Genomic DNA, 12975 nt, shown 5'->3' with positions numbered 1-12975 from the left:
GCAGGGATGGGTCGCAGCGCTACCGGGGGAGGGTGTGGACAAGGGGGGGACTCAACCACCCTGACCGGGGACTCCTTTGACCGCTTGCGGGGTGGTGTCACTTTGGGGCTCAGGGACAGAGCGGCCATGAAGGAGTCTTTGGTGGAATCCTGGCCAGGAGAGCTGAGGGGAGTGGATTTGGAGGGTGGTGGTCATGAGGAATGTGGACTCCCACTCTGGCTGCGTGTCTTCCGTTTCCCCCCCGACCCAGTGGGTGTGCCTACTTCACCCTGTGTGTGCGTGCCAGGAGGTGTGCGCTTTGCCTTCCCTGGTGGTGTGGTGCCTGTGTCTGATGGTGTGCGTGCATGGGGACGTCTGGGTGTGCTTTGGACAGGCATGGGAGTGGGAAGTGTGGATGGTTCAGGGGTGGGGGGACGTAGCGCTGCAGGAGACCCACTGCTGCAGTCAGTGTCGAGTCTATGGACCTCACCAAGTTGCGTTGGTCTTACTGTGCAGCTGAAATGCCCTCCATCTGGTTGAGCACTCGGCTGTGGCCATGGAGGACATTAAGCATCGCAGTCTGACCAACCTGCAACTGCCGCAGGATGTCCACAGACTCGGCATTGGTGGCAGCAGTGGAGACAGGAGCAGGTGGTGCGGTGCCTGGCAAGAAGGAGACACGTGGTGACCTAGCACGGCGGGAAGGGACACGAGCAAGTGGGAGGCCGGTGATCGGAATGGTGGGGGCGGGTAGTGATGGAGTGCTGGTGTCAGCTGTGGGAGCAGCCTCCGCCCCCTCGGAGTGCTCAGCCTCGGACCCGTCTGCGTCATAGTCGGTGGTGGTTTGACTGGACAGGTCCTACGCTGCACTCCCGTCGGCCTCCGTGCCACTCGATGTGCCAGCCAACTCAGCACTGCTGGCACTGGTGCTCGCTCCCTCCTCACGGTCCGTGCCAGTGTCTCCCTCGTAGTCCCCCGACGATGCTGTGGGCAAGGTGAAGAGACAGGAGAAATCAGACACCTGTATACATATGTCACATGAGTCAACTCTACATAGGTCACAGTGCATAGCCTGAAAAGCAACAAGAGTAACATCTACAATACAAGGTACATATGTAGTCCCTGGAACACACAGTTTGTTGACCCACCATGCCACTGTTAAAATATGGAGAGCATGACACAATAGCAAATAACTTGATATCAAATTGTACAGAGGAGCCAGGCTCTGGGGACAATCTAGCACAGCATCAGCGACACACAGCGTAGCCAAGAAAGGGATGAGCAGGAACCATGTCTATCAACTCTTGGGACATGCTGCAAAGGTAACACTGAAAACCATGGCCAACATGACTGGGGCACTGCACCTTGAGTGTTTGGCCACACAAACATCACACACTGGCCAGACCGAGCAAGGAGACTTCAGGTTTGGACATGTAGGCCTTGCACGCACCAACCCCCCCCCCTACCTGAGACAATGTGATTGAGACAGAGGAAGTACTTAGACCTCTTAGTCTGGGATGAAAACACATGGCCTGCAATTAATCCTGATCGCACACAAACTACCCCTGGTGCGCCTGTCCACATATATCACTGACAAACAACCATCATCAGATAGTTGTACCAAGACACACAGGCACTGGCCCCTGTGAGAATGCACCAGCTAAATTAGGTCACCCTGTACAGTGGACACATGTAGCACAGTATACTTGAATACAAATGAAGCCAGGGTACTATGCCACAGGGCCCAAACTATGCTGAAGACACAGAGAATGTCCACATTGTCTGATGACACACATGATACCTAGGAAAAGGTGCCCCAGGGGACTGTAGTGGCCACACTACTCCATGGCCCTGGATGGATATGACTGGAACACAAGCCACCATCCCTGCACTATGCATATCTCACACTCAAGCACATCATGTCAGAGGGCACAACATTCGACATGCAGGCAGTAAGGCAGTACACATGAAACACACACTCCCATGTCGGGACTCACTATCAGTGCCAACTAACATGGACCCCACAATGACAGAACTGGCCAGGGCACAGGCAACGTGCAAAAACCTGTTACATACCACCCCCACACATGATGTTGCAAGCATTGGGCACTTGGAGTAACTGCCAGCCTAGATGACCTTGTGCAAGAGTGACTACACACAGACCAGGGAACACATGGCAAGGAGGGGAAGGGAGGAAGAACAGCACCGCTTTACTTTGGGGAACAGGATATGCACTGCACATTTAAACCCTGGCAGTGTATCCATGCAACTGCGCACTTCCAAAAGCTGGTCACACACAACAAACACACATGTACCTACCCCCTTCATGCTGCTGCTTCTCCAGTAAGCGCCTGTCCAAGTCGGGGAAGACCACCGCCAGCACACGCTTATGGATGTGGGTCAGACGCCGGCGCCCGCGGTTTTTGTGGCTCTCAGGTGAGTCCCCCAGCAGGACCCGTGCGATCCTCCACGTCCAGCACCGGATGTCCTGCCAGCGTTTCCTCACCTGGGCTAGGCGCCGCTTCCGACCATCCGTCCTCCTCACGGCACTGACGGCTTGCTTCCAGATCTCCCCCTTGGCACAGACGCCTACCTGTGAGGATGCAAAAGTGACAATACATCAATCCACCTTATCAATGATACAGAGACACACATATTACAAATCATGCATGTTTGAAATGGCCGTAGTATGCAGACAACTCATTGCACCTTTGTCATAGTGACATCATCCTCCTGGGAATGGGCAAATGCAGTAGGTGCCATTGAAAGTACACAGGTGGCATGAGGGGTGCAACACAATCAATGATGCAGGCTCACACTGTGCATCCCAAGCTACAACAGGAATCTGAACAGTACCCCTAAGCAGTCACATGCCCCAGCCCACTTACGCTACCTCAGCAGAGTACACAGACACACACAGGCACTGAACAATCACCTGGCATTGGCAACTGCCGCTACAAACCTCACTCTGCACATGTGCCACTAGACTGGGGGTGTCACAGATGTGGGGCTGTCTCAGCATGGCAGACATCCAGCACAGCTCCCTGCACACATCGGATGGGCAGGGTGTATCCATCCCACATGCAGCTGGGTGCAACACTCCACATATGCACACACCCACATGACAGGGGACTCACACACACACACCAATGTCCAGGGGACGACCACATCATTTGGACACTCTCACCACAGGTACACTGAACAGACACACATCTGTGGGTCCTGGCACCTGTCACCCTGGGGGGAGCACAGACTCACATCAGGACTGTAGAAACAACATTTCCAGGAGGATTAGGCAGTCCGAAAGCGGCATGCACCATGCAGTGATCGTCACAGTAAGCACCATGCTAGTACGTTGTGCACACAGGAACTACAGCATGCTCTGCATGGGAGACATGAGCCCTCCCCCCCCCCCCTGGGAACCACTATGAAGAACCCTGCATGTCTGTCACACCTGGACACAATGCCAGAAGTCACAGTCACAAAAAGGGGCCCAGTTTAAGCTAGTGGAGTCTGCACTCACCTGCTCCCCTGGTCGACCATACAGCATGGTGTACTGTGGGAGGATCACATCCAGCAACGCCATATTCTCCTCCATGGTGAATGGCTGGGCCCTCTCCACAGACCTGGACATGGTGCCAGAGGAATGACAAGCAGCAGCAGTGTTGTGGAATGAAAGGATGTGCAGGCACGTGCTCTCTCAAGGGACCTGGCTGCCTTATATCTTCCTTGCTGCCCTGTTTCATTTACAGGAGTACAGAGTGATTGGCTCAGTCACATTTGCATCCTACGTGTCCTCCAATCATTTTAAAAGTACCCCAGTGACAGGCTTTGCATGGTTTTAAAATTGAGCATGATGTAATGTCAACAACCACATTGCAACAAAGTATATTGTCTCCAACCGACTTCTGCTGGCCACATGATGCAAAATTCAAACCTGAAACTCGGTCTCCATGACAACCAGCATGCATTTAGGCCCCTATACTTGTCCCTCATGTGTCCCCTATGTCAATCCTATGTCACAACACAGGTACGGTGGGTTCCACAGCCCTAGGGCACCCCAAATGCATTGCAACGGACCGTACACGCCTGTGTAGGGTCCCTATCACTATGGTGGTGCTGGCGTATGCGTACGCCATAGTGATAGGGACCGACCCTACACACGCGTGTGTACGGTCCGGACTACTATGGCGTACACGTACGCGAGCACCCCTATAGTGATAGGGACCGTACACACGCGTGTACGGTCCGTATCACTATGGCGTACACGTACGCGAGCACCCCCATACTGATAGGGACCGTACACACGCGTGTGTAGGGTCGGTCCCTATCACTATGGGGGTGCTCGCGTACGTGTACGCCATAGTAGTCCGGACCGTACACACGCGTGTGTACGGTCCCTATCACTATGGGGGTGCTCGTGTACGTGTACGCCATAGTAGTGCGGACCCTACACACGCGTGTGTACGGTCCCTATCACTATGGCGTACACGTACGCGAGCACCCCCATAGTGATAGGGACTGTACACACGCGTGTACGGTCCGTATCACTATGGCGTACACGTACGCGAGCACCCCCATAGTGATAGGGACCGGACACACGCGTGTACGGTACATATCACTATGGCGTACGCATACGCCAGCACCACCATAGTGATAGGGACCCTACACACGCGTGTACGGTCCATATCACTATGGCGTATGCATACGCCAGCACCACCATAGTGATCCTACACACGCGTGTACGGTCCGTATCACTATGGCGTACACGTACGCGAGCACCCCCATAGTGATAGGGACCCTACACACGCGTGTACGGTCTGTATCACTATGGCGTACGCATACGCCAGCACCCCCATAGTGATAGGGACCCCACACACGCCCTCGGAGCGTATGTACGGTGGGATTCACACCTGACAGTGGTGACAGGCGGCACACAGGAATGAATTGAGCTGTCATACATGGCCAAGGCTGGACATCAAGGCATTGTCGGTGCAGTACTACATGTGTCGGGCACAGGTGAGTCAGGCTGTGATGTGGCACCATACTCCTGAGGTGTGAAGCAAATTACAGTATGATGAGCTGTGTACACATGTCACGTGTGATGGTGCCCTATGTGCCACACATCCCCTTCACTCCTTTGACATGTGTGCATGTAGTACTGACTTGGTGGGCCATGCGTCACTGGCATGGCACAGTCACCGACACCCGCAAATGTCCCCTGATGCCAGGTACACAGAATGTTACCCCTGACAAGTGAATGCCCGCGTTGCACGCTGTAGCTATGTCATGTGTGTGTCATGTGTTCCCATAGGTTTGCTGTAGGTGTTTGGTCAAATGCATCTGCAGTTGCTGCAACCAACATGTGTCTGTGTGTAGATGGGCATGGCACACTGTTACGCACACCAGCACACATGTGTAATCCGACGTTAGGTGTGTATGTATGCATCGACACGGAGTTCCAAAACATGGACATATCTGCATACTCTCAATGTATGTGTGATCAGTCTTGACATGTAATCCTTCATAGCAAGGTGTGTGGTCTGTCCTTATTCTATGACATGTGACCTGTGCCTCTAGTGTTCCGCAACCTGTCTGTACAATAAACATCCTTCTTCTGCACATATTTGGATGTCTGTAACTCCTGTAATGCGTCTGCCTGCTCACTTACACTGGCCCACAGCTAGTTTCATGGCATGGCATATTGAGGTTAAGAATCAACGTTTGTAGCTGGCTCTTGGTAGGAGTGTCACATGCCTGGCATACGTGTCCAGGGCATATTGCACAGACCTGACTCTGTATGTAGCATATGTGTATTGCCTGTTGAGCATGTGCTCTGTACATTGACATTGGTGGTGTACTGTACTCACTCTTCGTTGTCCCTTCTAATTCACTGCAGGGCTCCGCCTCTCCTTCGACCAATTCCGGACTTGGCTGACATGCGGGAAAATGACTGTATATGCCGCTACCGCTTCCCCCAACGCTTGATTGAGGACCTGACGACACGGCTGGCACCACATATCCAACCGCTACACAGGTATCCTACTGCACTGACACCCAAGATGAAGGTGATGGCAGCCCTACATTTCTTGGCCACGGGTACCTTTCAACATACCATTGCCCATGTCGGTGGCATGTCCCAAACCATGTTCAGCCGTGTTCTGCATGATTTTTTAGAGGACATGTTGGAGCACCTGGATGAGTTCATTAGATTCCCAACTCCTGAGCAGTTGACAGCTGTCACGCGTGAGTTCTATGCCCTGGGAGGGATGCCCCATGTCATTGGGTCCATAGATGGAACACATGTGGCTTTGGTACCACCACAGGCACAGGAGGTAGCCTTCCGTAACCGCAAGCATTACCACTCCATTAATGCCCTTGCGGTGTGTCTTGCCAACATGGTGATTTCACATGTCTGTGCTCGTTTTCCAGGATCAGCACACGATGCGTACATCATGAGGCGTAGCAGGGTGCCTGAAATGATGCTACAGCTGCGCAACGAACGAGCATGTATTGTTGGTGGGTATACTCTGGCAGTCCTGTATTTAACGTCATCTTCCTGTCTTACTGCTTCTCCTGACCCACTCTTGTCCATGATGTTTCCATGTAGGGGACGCTGGCTATCCCAACATGCCATGGCTGATCACGCCTCTCCGCAACCCCAGCACGGCTGCCGATCACCGCTACAACAACGCCCATGGGCGGACCAGGCGAGTGATAGAGAGGACGTTTGGCCTCCTGAAGAGCCGATTCCGTTGCCTCCACAAGACCGGTGGCGCACTCCCATATGCACCGGTGAAGGTCTGCAAGATATTCCTCGTGTGCTGCATGCTGCACAACATGGCAGTGGAGAAAGCTGTGCCAGTCATCCTGGATCCAGATGAGCAGGACCATCCACCCGTGGAGGATGAAGGGCTTGGTCACGAGGACATGCGGAGTCGGCTCATACGCGACTTCTTTGCTTAGTGGTGAGTTCCAGTGTCTGAGTGTGCACGCATTGGGCTGTGTGTGGCAAGTGTTGCAATGTGTGTGTCCATATGCATGTCTTCCAAGTGAGTCAGAGGTGTGTTTGGATGTGTCACTCGAGTGATGGTGCAATAGAAGAATGTTTTTCCAGAGTCATCATTGTCACCTAGCATGTTGACAACCTAATACGTGTCGAGTACATGCACATGCATGCGGATGTGCTTCTTTTGGCTGACTTCTGGTGTGTCTCCCATCCACAGGTACTTGCGCATGCTGTCTGCTGGTGGCATTGTTGTGCTCCTGCTATTCCTCATGAACACAGCAACATGTGCTGAATCAGCGTTACATGCACGGACAAGTTCGAAAATCTCCTTCGGGTAAGGGATGCAGCACGGCTTTTTGGGAGTGGTATTTGTTTTGAATGTGTGTGCACTGTTCCTGTTCATGTTTTGATACTTTACATACATGTAGAATCACCATGGGGCACATGACATGGAGCAGAATTCACCTGAATTGATGGTCAGACTTGGTGACAGTCATCTGTAATGGGATTGTGGATTGTGATGGAGCCATCAATGTGTGTAACACTGCCCTCGGAAACATACGGGTTGCACAGGGTTGACATGGTGTGTGAATTCCCTATTAGGGGCTCAATGGTGTATAGCAGCCTCTCCGTGAGCAGCAGGGGGTGTTTAGCTGTAACCCGTCACTTGTGTGCCAGTGCCATGGAATTCCAGCATCTGTGGTGGTAAGGGGAGTGCCAGTGTTGGTCCCACGTGTTCATCCACATGACCTGTGTATGTGTTGACAGAGTTGCATTAGCATTCCGACACACATGAGTAATAAAGGTGTCCCTCTGCCTCCAAGGTGCCTCATTTCTGTCAATGGTGGTCTGTTGCCACTGTGCATGCGGCATGTCTGGCATTGTTCTCAGAGATGGTGCATATGAGTCTATGTGTAGAGTAGCAAGATGCAAGCTGTTTGTCAGGGATTAGATTCTGTATTGTGCATGATGTCCATGGCTGTGTAGGTATTGTGGCATGTCAGTCTCCAGGACGGCCACTGTGCTGCATGTGAATCCATTGTGTGTGTGTGTGCCATGTTGAACCAGACATTCCTTCCTTGACATACACCTTTTGCATAGTTCCTTCCTGAGATCCTTGTCTTTGTGTGCTACTTGTGGCATTGTTTCCTTGACATGGCGCATGCTGCTGCAGGCCCTGCAGCAAGGGCACCCAGTGTCCACGCAAACGAGCTGGTGTTCATCATGGATTGCTTGCTGACATGTGCTATGCTGATCAGCAGCATCTGTGCCTCATGCGGCAGCACACTCTGCATTATGCACAAGATCCCCAGTTCCATCCACCTCAAGGCAAGAGGGAGACCATCCCCCAGGTCAACTACGACATCCGTGTCTAATCCTACCCTGCACTCTACGGACATGTGCGTTAGAAATCCCATGATACTTGTCCACATCCAGGGTGCATCTGTCAAACAGAGATGGGGGGAGTGGATCACTGCCAGCTGCAGGATGACCTTCTCAATCCACGCACACACTCAGGATGCAGCCCACAAGCACAACACAACCTTGTGGCACTGTGATCCAACACCCAATTGTGCCATCTCCATGCATCCAACCTTGGCTGGCCCACCATTCTCCACATCCACCTGACTCAAGCATGCAGGACATGGTTCTGCCACGTGTCTACACATACCTGGGACTCCCACCCCAGGACACTCCACATGATCCCTGACCTCTGCGCATGACTGTTGCTCTTCTAAATAGGTCTGTAGGCACAGTTGTGCGGGCACCCCCTCAGCTGGTTGGGCCCATCACGGGTGAGTATGGTGTTCCATGTCTGTCTTGGATGGTACATTGTGACCCATGTGTGTCCTGTGCCAGACTCAGACCCCAGGGTATGGATGTTTGGAGTTACTTCAGAAATCAGGCATGGTTTGACTTTACAACACACACATGTAGTGGAATAATGCAAAATGACGGCATCATCTTGTGATTGTGATGAATTTTATTTGTGCTGGGGTTTGTGTTTGGGGGGTGACAAGAGGTGCTTGGCGGGAATGTAGAATCCAAAGTTGACAGGGGGAGTTGGTGTCCTTGCCATTGAAAGTCATCAGAGTCTGTGCCACAGTCTTTGTCAACATTGGTCAGACAGTGACCAGCAAGGCCATGTGGCAGAGAATGTCCTTTGCTGCTGTGCTGCTGTTGGGCCAGAGGGCCAGGTGCCAGGCCAGGTGACCTGGGAGATGGTGATGTTCCGCTGACTCTCACGGTCTTTTTCGTGGACGACCCACCTTCCTGCGGGGACCCTCAGAAGCAGGCCTTGACGATGCCGGGGACACTCCGTCAGATGAATCCTCCTCCTCCTCCCTCCCTGTTTCTGGTGCTGCTCTACACCTGGTGGCACAGGGAGGGTTTGCCAGGCTTTGGGCGATCTGACGGAGTGATTGGCTCACGTCCCTGTGCACCGCCAGGAGCTCTGCCAGTCTTGCCTCCATCCTGGCATGATGCTCGACCTGCATGGTCTTCATCTCATTGAGGGTCCCCACTACCTGGTCGATGCCTCTGGAGTCACGCCGGTATGCGTCCAGGATGTTTCTGACGTGTGACATAGCCGGGTCCTGAGCCAACTGGGCAGGTTCGCGCCTCCGCCGTCCTCCACTCCCACCACCCCTGCCCACTTGTGCCTGGCCTGTCGTTGTGGGCACATCGGGTCTCCGGGACCCCTGAGGGATGGGATTTGCGGTGTCGCCTGCCTCCTCCTGGGTGCCCGGAGAACCTTGTCCCTCCTGGACAGACTGGCTGCGTTATTGTGTGCGGGCAGGGCTCCTGGGTGTCTCCTGGGATGTGGCAGGAATGGGGGTGGTGGTTGGCACAGTTGTACCTGACGCAGGTGCTGCAGGTGGTTGGACACCGGAGGGGCCAGGTTGGTCTGGGTCATCCACGGAGTGGTGAGAGTCGTCGCTGCCGGTGGGGTCCTCTTTACGCAGAGCCTGGTCCTGTGAGTCTTCCCCCCCAGTGTTGGGGGGAGATCGACTACGTTGGCCTGTGTGTGAGAGAGACAGTGTTAATTGTGTTACATGCGACATCCATGTTTCATTCATTTTTGATTTGGCACAGTTCCTCTGGGTGGCTGGATTTGGCTAGCATTCCTCTCACAGTGCACTTGTGCATGGGTATTTCCCTTGGCCACAGCTTTCGACACTTTACCTATATGTGACACAATCTTAGTTGATGCATCTTTTGGGAACGCAGTCAGCAGTGTAGTGAGCGGGCGTAGCAAGCCATGCAGAGCCGCCTTACATGTTGCACTGTACGTGGCCAAATGTTGTTTTTTCCATGCTATTTGAGAATGCAGGTAGGTAACTTAACAATTTGTGACAGGGTTCTGACAAACACAGTGGGTGGGTATACTGGGTGTAAGGTTCTGTTTGGGCCTGCAGCACGGATGTACTCGTGCACAGATTGACACATGGCCTAGTGTTCATCAAAGGTTGAAGGGGGGGTTCACGCACTGCGAAACCTTGTCTACATGCACACAGTCCACCTGCTGACAAGCGGACATGGTACACCACCCAAGGGTGATTTGGTCTCCCTCTGTCTCCCTTTCTCCCTCCCTCTGTCAGCCTCCTCCCTCTGTCCGTCTCCCTTTCTCCCTCCCTCTGTCAGCCTCCTCCCTCTGTCCGTCTCCCTTTCTCCCTCCCTCTGTCAGCCTCCTCCCTCTGTCCATCTCCTTTTCTCCCTCCCTCTGTCAGCCTCCTCCCTCTGTCCGTCTCCCTTTCTCCCTCCCTCTGTCAGCCTCCTCCCTCTGTCCGTCTCCCTTTCTCCCTTCCTCTATCAGCCTCCTCCCTCTGTCCGTCTCCCTCTATCTCCCTTTCTCCCTCCCTCTGTCAGCCTCCTCCCTCTGTCCGTCTCCCTTTCTCCCTCCCTCTGTCAGCCTCCTCCCTCTGTCCGTCTCCCTTTCTCCCTCCCTCTGTCAGCCTCCTCCCTCTGTGCGTCTCCCTCTGTCTCCCTTTCTCCCTCCCTCTGTCACCCTTCTCCCACTGTCCGTCTCCCTCTGTCTCCCTTTCTCCCTCCCTCTGTCAGCCTCCTCCCTCTGTCCGTCTCCCTTTCTCCCTCCCTCTGTCAGCCTCCTCCCTCTGTCCGTCTCCCTTTCTACCTCCCTCTGTCAGCCTCCTCCCTCTGTCCGTCTCCCTTTCTCCCTCCCTCTATCAGCCTCCTCCCTCTGTCCGTCTCCCTCTATCTCCCTTTCTCCCTCCCTCTGTCAGCCTCCTCCCTCTGTCCGTCTCCCTTTCTCCCTCCCTCTGTCAGCCTCCTCCCTCTGTCCGTCTCCCTTTCTCCCTCCCTCTGTCAGCCTCCTCCCTCTGTCCGTCTCCCTTTCTCCCTCCCTCTGTCAGCCTCCTCCCTCTGTCCGTCTCCCTCTATCTCCCTTTTTCCCTCCCTCTGTCAGCCTCCTCCCTCTGTCCGTGTCCCTCTGTCTTTCTTCCTCCCTCCCTCTGTCAGCCTCCTCCCTCCCTCTGTCTGTCTCCCTGTGTCCACCTCTGTCTCTGTCCCTCTCTCTGCCCCCTCCCTCCCTCTGTGTGTCACCCTCTGTCACCTCAGCCCAGCTTCCTGGGCACACACAGTTTGCAGGTCTTTCAAAGGCCATTGGCTTGTTCATGTGGGTTTGTTTCTTCTCTGCCGGCACCCATTGGGCGGAGTGTCTGAGTCTGCGCTGCTGCTGTGGCGGTGTGTGCTGACACTCTTTCAGTGTGCTGCGTCTTCATTAGCTGCTGTTATGTGCCTTCCTACCCATGTCGTCCTGCAACGCGGCCACCATTAGCAGGCAAAACAGTACTGTGTGGGGACACAATGTTTGTATGGCTGTGCCCTAAGCCATATGGGCTGAGGGTATTGTTGTGTGCTTCAGAGTTGCTCTATGTTAGTTTTGAGGCCCACCCTCCCGGCATCGGGGACATCCTGTCTTGTGTTGGTGTTTTGTGTGGCCTGTGACTTGGCATGGCCTTGCTTGGGGCATGGGGCATGGAGGCGCTAGTGGCATGTGTGTGTTTTTGGAGTGTGGTTGTGTCCGGTGCTGGCTTTGGGGGGGTTGCGTGCATGATTGGTATTTGGGTTGTATATGGCATTCCCCCATGTGAGGTGAGTTGTTTGTGTACTCACCAGGCTCTCGGACTCCTTCTAGTCCGTCTACTCCCAACGGCGGCAGCGTGGCCATCACCTTCTCCTCCCAGGGATGGTAGTGTACCGGTCTGCGGGACGGACCTCCTCCAGTGATGTTGGCCTGGTTGTTGTCGTCCGTCATTTTGCAGCGGACCGTCCTCCGCAGATCGTACCACCTGGCTTGGCACTCATGCCTGGTCCTTCTGGTGGCCCCAACAGCATTCACGGAATTGACTATCCTCTGCCACATGTCTGATTTTTCTGATATGCTGGTCCGTCTGACCAATGTTCCAAAGAGCTGTGGCTCGACTCTGATGATTTCGTCGACAAGGACCTCCAGCTCGACCTTTGTGAACTTTGGATTCTTGTTGGTGGGCATGGTGTGGGGTGTGGGTGTGGATGGTTGTGGGGGTGTGGGTGTGGATGGTTGTGGGTGTGTGGGTGTGTGTGTGTGAATGTGATGAGGGTGTGTTTGTGATGGTGGTTGTGTGAAGGAGTGCAAGTGTAAGGTGTATTGATGGTTGAAGTATGGTGCAGTGCGTTGTCTCTGGGGTCTGGCAGCAGTGGATCTGTTGCAAAGGATCATGGTTTGTGTGTGTTGGGCCTTTTTATTGGTCCATTTGTGGGTGTGGCTGTGTTTGAACTTTGGGTGGGTGTGTTATAAGGAGTGATAGTGTTTTGGGCCTCTGTTTAGCTGTTTGTCAGTTGCAGGTCAGTGTATAGGATGTATTTGGCCTTGTTGGATATGTTTTGTGGTATTGTGTGCCTCGAATTGACTCTCCTTGTGTTTTTTTGGTTTGTCCTGGTTCAGTAGGAGTGTTTTTTGCGTCTGTACGGTGCGTACATGGGCC

Source organism: Triturus cristatus, chromosome 5_2, assembly GCF_964204655.1.
Source record: "Triturus cristatus chromosome 5_2, aTriCri1.1, whole genome shotgun sequence".
In the NCBI taxonomy this organism is placed as follows: Eukaryota; Metazoa; Chordata; class Amphibia; order Caudata; family Salamandridae; genus Triturus; species Triturus cristatus.
This window is presented reverse-complemented; position numbering follows the sequence as displayed.